This window comes from Pygocentrus nattereri, chromosome 5 (genome assembly GCF_015220715.1).
Source record: "Pygocentrus nattereri isolate fPygNat1 chromosome 5, fPygNat1.pri, whole genome shotgun sequence".
NCBI lineage: Eukaryota > Metazoa > Chordata > Actinopteri > Characiformes > Serrasalmidae > Pygocentrus > Pygocentrus nattereri.
The window spans coordinates 28,174,315-28,193,336 of NC_051215.1; the positions used below are offsets into that span (position 1 = coordinate 28,174,315).

Consider the following 19,022-nt stretch of genomic DNA (forward strand, 5'->3'; position numbering starts at 1 on the left):
CGGAGAGTATGAGGTCAAAACTAAAAAAAGGTATGTTTTTAGGGAACCCCCAGAATTTTTATTCCGAGGCATTCAGGGGATCCAAGAGATTAATTAGGTGGTCCTGGACCCCCCTCTATTTTGCATCTTGTGTAGAATCATATACAACCATCAATCTGAAGAACCATTTAAGCATGAAATGGTTCTACAAAGAATTTGTGGTTCTAAATAGAACCATTCCATTTACTAACCTGCTTGAAAGTGGAATTGGCTTAATGGTTACCATTAAAGTTCACTAGTTTCCTGAAGGACACTATTAGATCTCATCCCATTAGGAAACCATGAGATGCATCTGGAATCAGTCTCAGAACACTTGCTCAGCCATTAACCATTGACCATTAGTGCCTGTTGAACACCACCAACAGAAAGGTTTAAGGGTTTCTGTGATTTTTTTCAGCAAGGTAAGGAACCCTTGAAGAACCGTCTTTTTTAGGTGTGTATGTTTCGAAACTTTAACAGTGAAAATGAGGGATTTCCATGATATGGGCTCTTTAACACGCTGACTCAATGATGAGGGCTTTCCTGTTCATGGACACTGAGGTGAAGGCAGCTTCGTAGTGTTTAAACAAGGCTTCCTTCAGTGTCCACAGAGGCTTCTTCACTCTTTAAACGACTTGCTTGGGTTTTTACACAGATCTTTCCCACCTGAGCTTCCTGAACTCGCGCCATGCGTGGGGATTCCTAAGGATTACCCGGCGTGCCCCGCGGGAAAGATGGCGGTGTCGGAGAGGAGAAGGAGATAAAGTTTATCTCGGATCTTCAGCGCGGCTGCCTCGACCCGGAGATCGATATCGCCACTTTACCGGTTAGTCGAAGGCGGCTAGAGCAGGACCGCTGAGCTTGAACCGCTTTACTGACGCGGTCGTGCGTTTTGCGGTGGCAGATAAACCTGAAATAGTTGCGACTCCTGACTGACCGCCGCTAGCGAGCGTTAGCAGAGCGAAGTGGTGCAGGAACAAAGTTTATCACCGCGGCTCGGAGTGGGAGAGAGCCCGCCGGCTGACAGCGGGGTTTGGGGGGACGACTCGCTACCGTTACCGTCACCGTTACCCGCAGCGCTCCCGAAACGGAGGAGGTAAGAGCCGAACCGGGTGCGTGCTCGTGTCCAGAACTGGTCATCTGAGAGGATTTCATCCTCTGTCAGTGGCCCAGGCAGCGATCAACACACCCAGCGGAGGAGAGGACGCTTCGTTAGTCAGCCAGTAACGGGTGACTGGCCCGGGCTGTGCGGCTGGAAGCCTCATTTCACCACACGCGTCTGTATTTCTATCGGTCTAAACCGAGTCTTTCCGGTTCGGAGCCGTCGTGGTCGTGGATGGAGAGCGCTAACGACGCGAACGCTGATTTGGCTCCAGAGCGGAGTCCGGTGCGGCGGGAGAGAGCCGGGCTCGCAGCCTTCGACCGAGGCTGAAGTTGGCTCCCTATTCTCCAGCTTCCCGCTCGGATTTCCCCGTTCCAGCTTAAATGGTGGAACGTGGAGGTGTAAATGCTGCACCGTTTAAGGTGGAACGGGGAAATTCGACCAAGAAGCTCTCGAATAGGAAGCCAGCTTCAGCTTCGCCAGCCCCGGGGCTGTGAAAATGAGCCTGGAATATTTAGCTACTAGCTTTGACATTGTTTTATAGCTCATGCTGTAACACCCAGTTACTGCACAGCCAGTGGTTCACCTTTTTGTTTTTGTTTTTTTGGGGGAGAGGACAGCAGCCTGGCCGTATTTGGAGTGAATTTATTGTACCTGTTTTATTACCGAAGTCCAGAATAATAACGGTGTCCAGATTTTCCCTCCACTCATATTTAGATGCACTGTTGTTATTGTTGTTGTGTTTATCACTCATTAGTTTAGCTGCAGTTTGCTAACGCAGAGGTGCGCGTAAAGCAGTCAGAGAGGATGGTAATAAAACCGATGGACTTTAATGGTTGATATTCTGAAGTGCTTCATTTTTAGACTTACTTTATGCGGAATTTGTCTCGCCTCCGTGCTAAATTTACGCTTTCAGTTCTGCGCCTCTGATATGAGTTCCTCCCTGGGTGTTTGGTCAGTTCTGAGGCCAGTAAATGCTCAAGTGAAGCCCAGGCTGCCGGAGCTTCCCTCTGAGGGGAGTAAGTTGAGTCTGTGCTGTGGGTAGAAATGATTTTTAGTGACACGTCTGCACCGGGTAGACGTCGGGCTTTGGTCTGACGCTGTTCACGCAGCTCCCGTGTTCGTGTGTTCAACTAAATCCCAACGTGTGCAAAGTAGATCAGCGCGGTGACGTCACTGTCTGCCCCACGTAGCCCTGCGCTGCGGGAGCTGGAATAGCCCGTAGTGTTTAGTGAATAATGCTCATCCTTAACTCGTGGGGCTCCTTGCTCCCTCTGACATCAGTACAGCCTTCCTAAACTCGTCTGCAAGTTGTGCAGGCACTAAGGGCTGGAGTGTGTGGTGCTCCTGCCAGTGATCGATTATAGGCCCTTGCTTTGTTTTGTTTCTGCATCTTGCCCAGTTTACATTTTTTGTGCCCATTTGCTGGTAAACTGTTGCCAAGCCTCCTTTATCAAGATTGAGAGAGTGGTTTGTGTCCCTTCCATCAGCCCAGGGCTGAAAGATTAGTCATTTTATATTCTCACAGTTTAAGAGTGCAGTTTTCAAATCGCAAGAGCTGCAATTTTAATTATAGCCTATATTATTATCTCTGTTTTAAGCTTTAAAAACATGTTCTGCCTGTAAACCAGATGGGTCAACCAAAAGCATCCATACACCCATGTAGAGGTGAACAAAAATGAGGATATTTGTTCATTATTGTGATCAGTTTTGTTATCGTGATAAACTAACTGGCCCTCTGCCTTTAAGCCTCCACCCAGAAAAAAAGCGTATATTCTGGTCTTCATGGAAAACATATGAGGCCCTTAAATTAGAGAAAATCATCACATCTGAAATTGCAGTTGCAATCTTGGTTGGAAGAATGGCAATTAGATATTTTCCCCAAAAATACAACCCTACATGTACCCTGTGTTTTCTGTAGGAGGTGGGAAGTGGGGAAAACCAGTAATCTGTCCGGAGTGTGATAGTGTTGTGGACCATGGCTCTCTGTTCATGCTTGTGCTGGCTTGGCTTGTGAGTCATCTTTTTCTGGCGGTCAGTACAACCACAGTGTTAAACAATTAATATTCAACTGACGTTTAAATTAATTTAAATAAAAGCCCTGTGGGTTAGACCTGTGAGTACCCTCGGCTTGTTAAATGGGCCCATATCCCACGTTTTTCATGCATCTTATTTTATCCACCCTGAGCTCCGCTGTCATACATGTGTGGTTTTCAGTACCAACAAGGACACAGAGTGTCACTGATCAGGAGCACTGCTCTTGTGAAGCATCAAAAGTTATTTGACGGGTAAATTGACAGGGAAATTTTCAAGACCCTTTCCTGACCTTTCTTTATCTCTTAGAATTAAACAGGCTACTGTTCTTACTGTACCTTTAAGACTGGTGTTCCACCTTAAATGTAGCTGTAATTACATTGTGGTGCCTGAGGCACAACAGTGCAACTACTGCACAATTTAAGTTGGAATGGAAAATTCAAATAAGACGCTGGAGGATGAGAAGGTAACTTCAGCTTTGTGATAAGAGGGTCCAGGGAGTCACTGGTGGGTCCAGCATTCAACCAGATGTGTAATGAGTGTGTTTTGTTTTTGCTTGTATAGACTAGGGAGGGAATGAGATGTTTTGAGACTTCAACTGTACTGACATGTTACATTAAACTCTTCATAAAACAAGTGGGGAAAATGAGGAAAATTCAGTGGCCTGTTGTGTAATTCATTCTTTGAGATGTTGACCGAGTAAATCAGAGTTCGTGGTAGAGAAATGTACCAAATCTGATTTCTTTACAATGAACGTGGTGGCAGCCAGTTTCTGAAAAGCCTTTTAACTGCTTTCCAAAACAACCAATGACCCTACATGTGTCTTGAGTGTTAATGATATAGTAATGAATCTGAAATAATCAGTTTTCACTGGATGTACCCTATAAATATATCACTGTGGTCAGAACAAAACCTCGTTTCTCCAGAATGGTAACTTTACAGGAAAAGGAAAAAAGACACACTTTATTTTTCATGTAAGTCAATGGAATCAGATTTTTTTCAAAGACATTTTGGGCTCTTTCTTTTGATCCATTCATCATGAAACTTGCACACAATATAAAGGGCATCTTCAAATTGTCAAAAACTAAAAAACAACAAAAATGGAGATATGAGGTTTTCTTCTGCCAGCAGTGATAAGGATTTAGCTTAAAACATGTGTTAACGACTGCAAAACAATGGGCTTCCTTCTCCAACCTTTCTTAAAAAAAGCGTCCTTTCAAAATCCACTTACATGGTGTTCACAAAGTTTCTGATGTTCACCAGTGTTTTCTTATTTGCTATTTATTCTTAGGAGAGAACAGAATCTACACATGTTTAAGAGCCCAAAGATGTGAACAGTTGTGTGGTTTAAGAATGTGTCATAAATCTATTGTAGACTTTTACTTAGATATTTAAGATATTGGTCAATAAGGCACAATGTCTCTGGCATTAGGCAGCGTAATTGTTACCATTTTATGTAAAAATGTTTTTTTTACATAAAATGAGTGCTTTTAGAGATGTTAAACTCTTCAGATGTCTGGTTCCTATCACCACTGCTGTGAATGATTTTCCCTGTAAGTTTCTTTAGAAAAGAGTATTTCATATCAAAACACTGATTGATTTAGTGAATATTTCCAAAAACAATAGTTTATTTGTTTATTTAAAGTTGAACATTAAATATCTTGTCTTTGTAGTGTATTCAATTGAATATAGGTTGAAAAGCATTTGCAAATCATCGTATTATGTTTTACGCAACGTGCCAACTTCATTGGAATTGGGGTTGTACATGAACACAGAGGTGTGACCAGTGAAAGGTCAGATGTTTCTCTCTGTGCTACGACACCCTTCATGCGAGGCAGCCTCTAGGGTCTGTCAGTATGACTCTACACCTCTTCTCATCCCACTCCTCCAGCTGAAAGTATTACTGCAATACTCTTGTGCTGTGTCTTGATATCTTGGGAGGCTTGTGGGTGGTGGGAGGGATTTGTCCAAGGCGCGGTGATATGATAAAGCAGGCCCCCCTGGACGTTTATTAATTAGGAAACAGCCGGTGTGAAAATGTTTATAGAGGGATTTATTGAAAGATTGTCAAGTAGCGACGCTCTTAGAGCAGCTTAGCTAAAGAGGGTGGATGTGATAGCGTTTGTATTCGGAGGTTCGGAGATGGTGGCTAAAGATAATTGCTGCACACACAGAGTGCGTCTTTCCCGTCCTGTGATCTGTGCGAGGTGTGAACTGTTAAGTGATTTTAATCAGCTATTAGCGTCGTTTGCCCCCTCCCATGGTCTCCACATTGTCTGTGAGATTTGGGTGTTTGGAAAGAAGCGCACATGTGGTGATCCCCGTAATTGAAGCTTGTAAAACGGAGCGGTTCAGTAAACTGTGGAAATGAAATCTGCGCTGCAGTTTTGTGCTAATGAGAAGAGATCTGCCACAGGCTAGTGCACTTTGATACACCATCTCGTCAGAACCATCTCACTTTTTAAGAAAGCAGCTGCTTTATTTATGTTTGTGAATAAAATGACTGAGGATTGCGAATTCAAATGGCAGGAGGCTGGGTCGTTTTCTACTAAGGCGAATTTGGACGTAGGGATGTACGATGGTATCGGCAGATAATTGCTTTAAAAAATAGTATTTTATAATTCGGCATGGACAGAGCCCAGTTTCCCAAAAGTGCCTTGGCGTCAAGGGTTATGTTCACACAGCAGGTAAAAGTGGCCCAAATCTGATGTTTTGTTTGGCTGTCCACAGTATCTTTTAAATGTGATCTGTATGCGACATCAGTCCAAACAGATCAGCTCCTAAACCGACCCACATGTGCAAAAGAACAACGTGTCGTGTGGCTCATCCAGAGGTACGCAATCATGACCATGAATGAATGCTAGTCGCTCTTGGAGCTTGCAGTTTCATCTTCACCAGCATCATGGGAGCCATTATGAAGGTTCACTGACTGACAGCTGGGCTCATCACCCAGAATGTGTTCAAGCTCGCCGTAAAAAGGGCACATTATTCGGCCACGGTCACTTCTTTGGTTCACGTCCTCTGATTCCTTAAACTTTACTTTCAGTTCTTTGACGCTGCAGCCTCACTCTCCTACAGCCACGTTCAGCCGTTTCTTTCAAAATCTCTTCAAACATGGAGGGTTTTGGATAAATTTCCTCATTTTTTTGTACATAAATGTTATCCCAAATGTTTGAGGCATGAGCAGTGCGAAATTATGACGTATGTCGAGCTGGATTGACGTAAAAGTCGCATGATTTCCGATCTGGCTGTTCAGACAGATTCACATCGCCACATATCTGATTTTAGGACCGCATATGAAAGCGTCTCAAATCAGAATTGAAAATTTCAGATTCAGTGCGTTTTTGCTGTTCATACAGACAGATGATGCTGTTCAGTATGATGCATGTTCTACCATTTATTTAAAAAAAAAAAAAAATCAGCTTTGTGTAACGAGCCCTGATTGTTAGATTTAATCAGTGTTTGATGAACTTTTTCTTATTTTACATGTTTTTACAAGGAACTTTAGAGAAGCCGTTTATAATGTCTGTTCGCGTTGAGTAGCGAGAGAAGGTACAGCACCCAAACATGGAATTTATTGCCTTGGACGACTAACTGTTCTCTGTTATCGATGATGTATGACTTCGTGTAACATGCTGTAGCTTAGACACTTTTTATTTATGTATTTATTTTGGTTTTTGATGTGCAGTTCTGACTAAGTCTGCCCTAAATTTCGGTATTGACCAAAGGTTTTCGCGTTTGTGCATCGCTAATACTAATATGTTGTATTTTTCTGTAAAGCTAATCCAGCTCCCAGTTTCTAGATGACAGATGATGTATGTGGAAAAATATTAGTATTGTCCCTAAAAGATACTGTGTAGTGTCCATATTCAGGCGAGGCGGAAGGGTAAATATTTTGGTGTTCATAAATATTGCAGTAGATGACAGTGATGTGTTTCTAGAGAAGTACAGCGTTTGTGTGATTTGCTTTAGAAGATTTTCAGGTCACTTGTGCATAGAGGACGCAAAGCTTCCTGGTGCTTTGTGCAGCTTGGTCAGCAATAGGCCAGTAGCCTAACAGTGGCTTTGTTGGTATTAACGTGCCTTTTCTAAGCATTCTTCACATTCCCTTTAATGCTCTTATTCCCTCTGATCCAAATTAATAATTTGTAGAGCTGCGTGTTTGAGCAGCGCTGCTCTGAACAGGAGAGTCTGCGCTGTTCTGCGCTGCTCTGTTCAGAAGGACTGTCTAACAGTGACTTTCTACTGTTAAGTGTTTTTCTTGTGTGATTTCCTTGTCTGACAGATTTGACAATTAATGATGTATTTATTTTACACCAGAAAAGTGGAGCATTTAGGTGGTGTTGGGTCACTGTGTGAAAAGCTATTAATTTTACTGCATTTGTTACTTTTAAGTGTCCCATATCTCTGTAATGCCCATCCAGGATTGTTTAGACCAGACTTCTGCATTTAATGAATGTTTATTTTTTTCAACACAGAGTTAATAATAATTGAACAGAGGTTCACTCTAGCGTCACTTCCCAGCTGGTTTAGTTTAACCTGTGGTGGTACATTCTTTAAACCTGCTGTACCCACCTGTGTTTTGTGATCAGTCACATGCAGCAACCCAATCTGGGTCATTTCCATAACCCGGTGCGGGGTCACTGTGTAACAACACAAGCGGAGTTAAACTGACCCAGCATTGCCTGGTTATGTGAATAACCCAACAGAATGGGCTGTAAGAGTTACTCTTATGTCTGATTACTTTTTTCCACAGCACTGGGGCTTTATGTCGATCAGAGGAGGATGGTTCCCTTTAGGGCTGAACGATTAACTGTTTTACATTGAAATCGCAGTTTAAGCCCTTTTCAAAAGGTGCTATATAGAACTATGTGCAGCACATTCTCCATCAGTCTAATGAACCATTTCACCATGCAGAGAACTCTTTAAGCATTTAAGCACATGGGTTATGGTGGGTTTATGGTTCTATATAGAACCATTGTCTTTGCTAGAGAACCCTTGAAGAACCATTGTTTTTAAGTGTGTACATTAGTGAAAACATTGACATTTTAAGAGGGGAAACTGAGCCGAATAAGAGCTTGTGAAATACCTGTAGATGATCAATCAAACCTCCATCTGTTGTTACATCACAACCACAACTTACTGGCAGTTTGGCACGCTACATTCAGGGGTTGAGCCTAAAGCCAAAACAGGTGGTTATTCTGGTCTTCTTGGATAAAATAAATCGGGCCTGAATCTCAATTTATAATATATCACAATTTAAATTGCAGTCACAGTATTAGTCGGAATTAGATATTTTCAATTAGATATTTTCAATTAGATTATTGCAGTTAGATATTTTCCCTAAATCGTTCAGCCCAAGTTTCCTTTTTGAGTCTTTGAGTCTTCTTTCCTCTTAAGGTTCCCTCCTCTTACTGAGTTTTTTCTTGCCGCTGTCGCCATTGGCAATGCTCTTGTGGGACTGGAACCAGATTTTTCTGTAAAGCAGCTTTGTGATGACAGCTGCTTGTGTGTGTATATATGTGATATATAATATCACAATTTTGTCACAGTTTTTTTTATATATATATATAAATAAATAAAATTGTGACTGAGTTTTTTGGATTTGGTTTTAATTGCTGGTTCTTGCAGTATGTACTTATTTGACTTTAAGAAAAAATACTTATTAGTCTAATGTGAATCCTAAAAACAGAAGCATTGCGCAGTGATGACGACAAACTGTTCAAATCAAACCATTATTACTTTCTGGGCTGCTTCTTCGCATGTGTGGATATGTTAGTTCCAAACATCAAGCACATCTTATCCAGAGTAATATGCCATACATTAGGAAGAAAGTGAGGTATTTAAAGTCTAACCTAACTAAATCTAACCATGACGTTTTGTTTGTTTATAGTGAGCTCACGCTATTTTATCCTGCCAGTCCCACGTCATAGCAAAAATAATTCATAGTGTAGTTTTTACATTAAATGAATCTCCTATCTTTGGTTTCACTTGATAGTAATTGTTTAAATGGAATGTTTTTATGGACGTTTGCTTACGGGATCATTCATGCCTGATGAGAAATTTTTTAGTGGACTCAAATTGTTCTCACGCCCTGTTGTGGTTCATTTTTGAGCCCTTTGGCTGGGTTTGTTATTGTGCCAGTCATTAACCAAGAAACTCTGAATGTGTGCAGGTACTCGAGTACTCTGTAAACCATTCAAGGTGCCAGTATTTGAATACCGAAATCAATGTTTGGGTGTTCAGTGTGTTTCACAGGAATATGGAGAAAATGTACAGACCAGCAGTTCAGTGAAATGTGGATTTTATACATTAATGGGATTGTAAAAGGTAAAAGTTTTGCTTGTTTTTGAGAGCAAGTATTATAGTTTGATACTCCAAAATGCGATGCACTGTTAAGGACTAAATAGTCTAAAGAAGCCAGGCTGATGTTGGATCAAGAAACAATTAATGCATTTCTCTTACAAACTAACATGTTGGCACACTGTCAACTGAAGAGGGGAAAACCACCTGTAGAAGACGACGACTCTCCATTAGCATCCTGAGTTACCTGCAAGCTTATGTTACTTATCCGACATGTAAACCTGTGTTTTTTCCTGCTAATTTTGAATAATTAACAGAGATGTTTTGTGATGTGTTCCTCTGCATAATGCTTAATTTTGTACATAAAACAAATCTGTTTCTCTTTTTTTTGTTTGTTTGTTTGTTTTTTTTCCCCCTCTCCGTGGTGAACCAGATGTCTGTTCATGAGGTCTTACAGATACATCAGTATCAAATTAGTTAGCAGCACATCTCTGCTAGGTAGTATCCAAAAACTACTTAGCACTGTGGAAATTACCCACCAAAATGACTCAACGCAACAAGCAATCCTGCAGTGTTTAGAGTGAGGTGGCATGTTAACGTTGAATCTGTAAGTGAGGTTTAAGTCTGAAAAAATGAATGTTTTTGTTGAAATGTTGTTGGTCTGACTGAACATGGTGGTAAATTGTTAGTGGCGGACATAAAATACTGTCCTGCTAAGTTCAGCTAAGCATTCACAGGGTTGCAGTTTATTTGGATGATCCCTTGTAGATGACCTACAGACACACAAATCACTAACAGACTTTGTGTTGATTAACAACATTGTGGTTAAGGTTGGGTTTAGGTGTAGGTGTATGTTTTGCCTTGAGGTTAGGCTTAGGTTTAAGGTTTAGGGATAGACTTAATAGAGTCTTTCACACACAACTTCAAGTTCAGTTGCATTTAGTTGATATTTAGTTGAATAGTTGAAGATAGACTGAGCATCTACAGTGGACCATCCAAATAAAGTCTTACATCAACAGTGGCTGAGAAGACCCAGCAAACTGTAGATGTGAATATCTTCTATAAATTAAGGTTTATTTATTTATTTTTAAAACAAGAAGACCAGAATATCCACTTTTCTAGCTTGTGGCCTAACTTCTGAATGTAGTGCACCCAACAGCCGGTAAGCGGAGGTGTGGTTGCCTCTGATCAGTCTAAGTTATCTACAGGTATTTCACAAGCTCTGTTATTGGGTTAACTTTTGTAAGAAATTAAGTTTTTTTGGGGAAAAAAAATCTTCCAGCTGTAGGTGAAGTTTTTAAACGCTCTGCAAAATAATGTGTTGCAAATTCATCTGCAAACAAACATTTTCTTCAGAGACTTGTCATAAGAATCACCTAAACGTATGTGCATGTTTGTTTGTTTTTTTTTTTTTATATACTTTCTATTTACTTTTTACTTTTGTCTTCTTTACTTTTGACTTTACTATCTGTGAAGTCTTGAAGCCAAATTCAGCATTGTTTTTATGAAGATGGAGGATGAAACCTGGCTAGCTTTGTTGGTAATGAGTTGGGTTAAACTGGCAGTATTATGGAAAGACTCTCACAAATACAACCATATATGTTGTTTGTTTGGCTGTATTTAAGCATAAGTCGACTCCGTGCCAAGTTTCATAAACATTTATGTAGAAGAACGTTTTTGTATTAACTGCACCAACAGGCACAGAGTTGTGTCTCCATGTACTGTTACATTCGGTGTTGTGTTTTTTAGGGCTTCCAAGCCTTCATGCAGGTTTTTTGAATGGGAGGGGTATTGAGTCATCAAGGCTGTGTGGAAGCGTTTCTTTTCACCGCTGTGCCCCCGTTTTGGTGGAATGCTCTTCAGTAACCACCATTCAATTCTTGTGCAAATTTGCCCTTCTGCTGTCTGCTCTCATTGTCAGCCTGTCAGGGCTCTGTTTTGTTTGTTTGCTGCTTGAATCCAATTATCTGTGACCTGCAATATAGCCGTGCCTTTTCTCTGTTGCCATCGTAGTTTCTAGCTACCACCTTTAGAATGTTTTCTCAGCTCAGATCATGCTGTTTTAGCCCCTTGTCTAGACTTCAGCGTTTGGTTGTGGTTTATCATTATCTCGGTGTGCTGGTGTCTGTTTGTCTAGAAAAGGCCAAATGTGATTTTTGTCTTGAGAAAATAAAGGGTCTTGCGTTTAGGTTCTTCTGGGAATTGTACAAGTTAAATGTTGGGAGGACGTTGGGCTTTGAGCTTGAACATTTGTATTTTGAGTCTTTATTAGATCACTGTTATCAGGAAATCTTATCTCCGGCTCTGCCCTATGTGCTGCAGTTACAGGACGTGGCAGTAACGGACATGAAATTTATATGACCAAATCATAAGGCCAATTATTCAGTAACTGCATAGAATGAGTGCACATTTTATTTCTGTTTTGTTTGTAAGAGTTCCAGTCAAATTAACAGAATGTGTTTTATGATCACACATATCGCTATATGCTTACAATTTACTGCTTAAGGGCCAAAAGTCTTAGACACTTTTTGTATAATTTTATAATAGTAATTTTTACAGGGCAGATCACTGAAAAGACACCACCTGTTAATAGTTTATAGCCCAGGTTTGTGGAAAAATGGGTCGACTTTCAGTAGGAAAAAAAGTTCAGCTTCTTTTATAATAAGGATTTAAAATTACGCCGTCTGTTTGGCTGGAAATAAGACGTTGCAGCTCTCATACGACGCCCACCTTCTGAATGTAGCTGTTATGAAGAATATGACAGTGTTTTGGAACCACCGGTGATTCCAAGGAATTTAAGAGGCTACTACTTCAACTTGAATTTAGCCTGCTGCAAGTGGAAAAACATGCCTACCTAGTGACAGTCAACAAGATTTACTATGGTAATAGCCCCCAGTAATGAATAAAAATTCCTACCACCACAGCAAGACACAAGTATTCCTATAAGGGCTGCACAATGTCATGATTTATTGTTGTCACAGTTTGAGTGCCTGCAATAAACAAATTATTACAGGCTGCGATAACAGAACAAATACAGGTCAAATTAGATTGCACAAGTTAGGAGTGGTTCCCTGCACTGGTCTCTTGCCTGGAGAACGAGTAACTTAACCATCAGATATATGAGCAGTTACAAGACACACACATGCACAGTTCAAAAACTACTGTATCCTGAGCTACTAGCTTGGAAAAAGTGGTTGAGTGTGAAGTTTATTCACTCTCATTGTAAAGTGCATAAACCGTGTGGTAAAATGTATAAAGCAGTAAAACCTACTGTCCTAGTAAATGTGCACCATCATAAACATTTTAGGAATTAAATATTTTAGTTTTGTAGGCTAATATGGAAAATAAAAATATACTTAATTTAAAATTTGTGGTTATAGCCTGTAAATGTGTCCAGGGAATCCTAGGAGGTTTTATACTGAAGTATCTCATGAAACTCGCTCACGTTTCACAGGCTGCAAGTTCTCCACAAGGGTGCGGCGTTATAGTCAAATAGCTTTTGACGCTTCATAAGAGCTGTGATTCACGTCAATGATGCTGTGTCCTTGCTCAGCCTTACAGTGCACAAAGTGTGCTTGCAGTTCTGATGCATAAAAAAAAAGTGAGTGATGCTTTTGTGTTTTTTTTTTTTTTTGTTAATTTGCTTAAAGAAGTGGTTAGTTAGATTTCTGTATACACAGCAAAAAAATCAAATCTACTTGCAGCATATCTAGTCAGGCATAATAATTGATCTTCGTATACTGTTGTGGTGATATTCAACTTTACGTTTTATGTCCCTGTTGTGCTGCTCTTATTCCCGCACAGATGAACGTGACTGAGCTCTTAAACGTTTGGTGATTTTCCTACATTATTGCTATATTTGTTGTTCCTAACATCGATGATATTGTTCTAGAAACTCAGCTGTTGAGCTACACTGGTTGAATGTGCTGCTTGCTGCAGGCAGATTGCATGGCTGTATAAAAAGCAGCCTATATTTGGTTGGACACTTTAGGACGTCCTCAGACCACAGCGTCGGGTTTCAGACAACATACAAAACATCTTCAGTTTGACAGCAGGCAAAAAGATGTGATGCAAAGCACTCAGTCAGTTAGGAATTGCTAATATCACACAAACCTTTCTTAATTATTATAGAACTATAGAATAATTACAGTTTAGAAACCACTTTAAAACTGAAACCATAGTACATCCGCAGTTTTACAGAGCTGTGCTTTTTCTTCAACATTAGCCTTCATTTAGTCCTCAGCATAGCAGCCCGCTAGTCAGGCTAGTCTGTTTGTCCACCCGCCTGCCCATGGTACATTAAAGGCCCATATTTTGCTCTTTATGTATTTTGTTTCTTTAAGGTCCACCCATAAAGTTTGTGTACCAAAAACAGTCCTAATAAATTGTTACATGACCATATTCTAACCTCTGTTTATTCTAACCTCTGTTTATTCCCTAAACAGACGGGTTTTGTTGCTGTTCCATTTATAACTGATGTGTAAATAGACGCTGTTCTTATTGGCTGCCCTTTATTGTGCCTCCTTAAAAAAGAAGTCTGGGCTGAAGTGGGCAGAGCTAAACTGCTGCACACACGTGTTGGATCACAAAAAAACAGTGACTTCAGGTAGAAAAGTTCTCTCTACACTCCAGCCCTCTGTCTGCGTAAACACTCCCCCCAGGTTTAGCCATTTACTGTGGTTATGTTACACACAGTTATCTGCATAAGAGGATTCTGTTCCGGTCTTACCCAAGAAAATTCCTGCATGTTTCATGGTCACACAGTGGACAAGCATTTACATAGAAATTTTATGGAAGAGTTTAGTTTTTGTACATTTATGAAGCCTTTTGATCATATAACATTTCAGCCACTAACATGAGCTCGATTTACTGCCTTTTTGTCTCTCTACTCTCTCATAGTTTACTGTCCAGAAGTAAAAAGCAGCGAATCATTACCTGATTGTGACCTGGTAACTGACTGACATTGTGAGCATGTGAGGTTCCTTATCCTCAGGGTCTTTAACCTCAACATATCCCACCAATTAAAGGTGATCTGCTTGTCTGTTGTTTACAGTGGATTAAACGTTGGATGATGATAAAGATTCAGCTTTCATTCCTTGTGGCTCATATTATTGATTCACAATGTGCTTAGCTAGCTTTAGCATTGGCATTAACACCTTAATCTATAAAGAGCCAGATTTTCTCCTTCATTGCTTCCTGCTTGTAGTCTATGTAATGATACCATGCATTTAAACCGTTTTTTACCATTTGTTCAGGATTTTTAACTTGTTGCTTCCTTTCTTTCAGTCCTCATATATATTAACAGAATTCCTGTGTGTAAGTGTAATTCTGATAATGCCCAAGGAAGGAGGAACAGTAAAGCTCAGCAACAAACATCTTTCGCCCTGAGCTCAGACCAGTCCACTGCACACACCCACACCAGCTGCTGGTGAGAGCTTAACTCTCTAGATCTCAGCATGGCAGAATACAGCAGCCCATTGCTTTAGTCCTGCAGGCATGTAGAAGAAGCCCATGGACAGCTTCACATGGTTTGGCCCTCTCCATGCTCTGATTGTTCTTGCTTGGAAATTAGTTTGGAATTTTTTCTTTTGTCTTTTTATAGGAAATGTATTGCTGAGGATCGGCAGTTAATGTTGGGCTATAATTAAGCTGTTGGGATTTCACTTGGGCCAAATTGCTGGTACAGTCATTGTTAGTCAGTTAAAATGAGTTTTAAGTGTACGTGCCGTCTGCTTGTATATTAAGAGCCCTGGGGGTGGAAGTGTCTGTTGCAAGTGCCATCTCATGATGCTGCCAAGACATGGAGGGACATTCATTGACTCATACAGTACGAGGCCTTATCTCTTTCCTGTCTCCTGCTCACTGTTTCCTTTCCCTAGAAGTTGGAGTCTTTCCAGTCTGTGACTAAAAAGTAATAAAAACAAAATTAATAATGAATTAAAAATTGATGACTCATTTTTCTCTGTTGTTGAGGATGTTTGATTTCATGATCCACACAATTTTACGTTAAATGTTTTTGTTTACTGGCTCATTTTAGTCTTACTGATTGCAAATTTGATCAGTAATTTAAGTGTTTTTTTTTTTTTTTTAATCGAGTTGTAGTTTTTATGTATAGTGTGTTTATTCAAGAAAACAAACAATTTTTGTTTTTTTCTTTGGCGTTTCCAGTTTATTTTTCGGCCAGATGTGTCTTCGCTTTTGGTCTCGTTTTTATCCAGAAATTTTAGTTTTGGTGTATCACTAGGTTTTATAGGGTCTTTTTAAGAGAAGCATTGATGCCACTTTTCCCTTCTGGCACTGATACCTTATCGTCAAGTGTCAGCTGATACTGAGTACCAGTACTGATACTATGGGCTGCTATGCTGAGGACTAAATGAAGGCTAAAGGCTGCCATTAATGCATGAGACTGGCGGTTCCTTACGCATTTGTGATGTTCACTCTTCTGAACAGCCTGAACTGATATTAACTCAGACTGCAGGTGGCTACGCAGCAGTAGGTGAGTTTTTACTGACTGATGCTTGGATCAACCATTTAAATAAGGGGCTTCCACTAACATGTTTTTCCTACAAAACACTGGTGTTACAGATTTTGCCATGAGCGTTCTTACTGCTGCTTATCAACCCATGTTGTAAACGTTAATTTTCTTGTACCAGCATGTGTGCGCTAGGTGCTAGATATTGTTCTTAAGTATTTTTATCCCCATGGCTGACACAGTTACTGTGTTTAAGGGCCAGTATTGGTGCTGAGACAGGGGTCGTTTATTATTTTTATTTTTAAATTTTTTTTTGGACGAGGTTCTGTCTCTGTGCGTCGTCTTGACTTCTGCTGGAAGATGAGGATGAGTACTCCTGGATGTGAGACAGTCCTTTTATTCACACAGACTGATGCCTATTTTTGTCAGTCACATGTCTGCACTCATGTTATGAGCAGAGCGGTAATGTAAGCCATCCAGCGCTCAGGCTGATGTAGTGGAGCACTGCTGATACTGTCTGAGTGACCCTCTCTGTGAAAACAGAGTTCAGTTAAGAAGGTTATAGTGCGTTTATATTGGTCAGGTGGTGTTTGCATCATTGTTGTCTATTACTCAGTGTATGAAATATTTATTGCAGTTATCACATTGTTGTGGTTCTTACTATACATGACAGAAAACGATACAAAAACCCTTGTATTCACACACTACCATTGTCCCTCTAAAATTCAAAGTGGGAAGACATTTGGTCGGATGTCAGTGTTTTGATTGATGTTGATTGCAATATATGGTCAAGTTCAGTTTCAGCATCCCAAACTGTTACAGCTCTATCAGTGTTATGGAAAATATTAATTTTGTCATAGACGACTTTGAAACTCAAAGTATTACATGCATTTTGACTTGGTAAGGCTTCTTTTGGATTTTGCAGGCTATAGACTGTGTTCATTCCAACTTTGCCATGCAGGAACTAAGCATGTGCTGATATGAATACTTTATATCCTAATAATTACCTACCTTTTTGTCATGGTGTACAATATTATGATATTTCATACGAAACAAAAACACATTTCAGGCTGAACAAAATATGTTCTGTATGTCATTGTTTTAAATAACTGCACCAGACAGGTGCTGAGGATGTACGTTACAAAAAATTGTTGAAATGAATGTAGGATTGTAGGTGTACCTTTTTAGGTGACAGCACTGGTGTTGCACAGAAAAATAGCAGCAGAGAAAGAAATCTTTGTTTTATTATTCAGATATGGCCACAGGGAGTCAATAGGTTTTCATGCCGGATTAGGATGAATAAATAGGGTAAGTAACTAGAGCTAACAGCCCTGGATGCCGATGGACTTGTCTTCTACACAAGGTCTTTTCTCCTCAGTGTACAATGCTAACATGGCTAACATCAGCTACAGAAGTTAACAATAAAGCTGCACTATCTCTGCCTTCTCGCTCAGGTCCTTGACAATATGTCCTTAACTTGCTGCTTTGCTGCTGTTGTGCTTACTATTGTTTACATCAGCATTTTTGGTCTAAGCAGCTTGGGAATGTAACACATGATCGGCATGTGACCATGACCAGTTTATTAAATGAAGAACTGCTGTCTTTTTAAAAAATTATGCAACTGTAGGGCTAGGAAGTATGACCGTTATCGTTACTGTGATGAATTTAGTCACTGTTTGCTTTCTTGAGCATATCGTGGATTTCTTTAGTACTCAGAAAACCTTCCTTGCATGGTTGATTACAAAGAGAGGATCAGTTATTCCTGCTTAACTGAATGAAGTTCAGTGCAACATGTGAAATACAGAGTACATATAACTGAATTCATAGTTTCTGGTAGTACATTTTTTAAATGTGACACTACTTTTGTCTTCTTGAAGCATCACAATATTGCCCACCTCTATGCAACTGCATTAATATTGCAGTATACCGCATTACCAAATACCAGTATGTCTAGCCATACCAATGTAAATGCACCATTAGTTGTGGACAAGGTACTAGTTTGTTGCCTGTTGTGCTCTCTACATCAGGTGTGTCCAGCCTTATCTGAATAAATTTAGAATGAAAAACCTGCTGCCACACTGTCCCTGTGTAGGCAAGATTAAACACCTCTGCTCTACATGCAGGTTGTTTATCTTTAAGTGTGGTCTCAATGGCCCGATCCCACTCTTGTAGCACTGCTACCTGAAGATTTCTGCAGCTATCCAAGGATTGCCATAGGTTTCAGCCTTTCTTAGGGACTTCACAGGTTGCACATTACGGCTGGTTGAGTGCATCCTCTCGCAGGAGCTGTGAATCACATGTCAAAGGACTGAAAAGAGCCGCTTCAGCAACGTTTCAGCCTCCCCTAAGAACACAAGCCAGAGGTCATCCACTATAAAAGAAACGTAAAGTTATTACAAATTTCTTTCACTGTTTGGCTGCTGTTTCTGTCCTGCTGGAACGCACGCATCCGGCTCATTTGTGCACATTTACACCATCTTTTGGTGCATACGATACACAAGGAAAGGAGCGGTTGTCATGTTGAATGTGCTTTGGCCCATCTCCTGCATTTCGAGCGATAGAGCTGAGAGTAGGCCGTCTTGGCAGTGGGCTATTCTCTATAGGAATTGCTTAAGACACTGCAGCCTTTTCCATAGCAGCTGGTGAGCGTGTCCTCAAATAGTGTGTCTTGCAGTAACCTGGCCAAACCCATCATCTCCACACTGCTCTCTAAAATGATCTCTTTATGTGGTGTTAGTGTCTGTTGGAAATTGAAACCCCTTATTTCTAATACATTGTGCCTCTTCTCTGTCTCTGTAGTGGGAGTACCGAGTACCTCTGGAGTGGATGTTTCAACATGCCTGGAAAAGATTTCTCTGCTATGCCTGGATTATGGGAATAAATTAATACCTGAGATAGCTTCTCACAAAGTAAGCTTGGCCAAAACATCGACATTGGTACTGGATTTAGATGATGGAGTTCACGTCATCTTTAATTAAGCCTGTGACTTGTCTGTGTGCTTTGCTGTTTGTGTTCAGGGGGGATTTTACTGATTTTTCAGTGTCATTTTCAGTACTGTTTGCTTGTATACAGAGTAGGGATGTGCATTCTGAC

General features: G+C 40.4%; 1 protein-coding gene across 5 annotated transcripts in view; it reads left to right on the forward strand.

Moving 5' to 3' along the window:
• Nucleotides 1–667: 667 nt before the first annotated feature.
• Nucleotides 668–19,022, forward strand: part of tjap1 (tight junction associated protein 1 (peripheral)) — a 97,669-nt gene continuing 79,314 nt past the window's right edge. Inside the window, exons 1-2 of one of the 5 annotated variants that reach the window (XM_017690660.2) lie at nucleotides 668–1,130; nucleotides 18,729–18,838. The gene's annotated coding sequence lies outside the window, so the exon portion shown is untranslated. The remainder of the gene's footprint in view (nucleotides 1,131–18,728; nucleotides 18,839–19,022) is intronic. The other 4 variants (XM_017690659.2, XM_017690663.2, XM_017690662.2 and 1 more) reach the window with 4 other exon arrangements.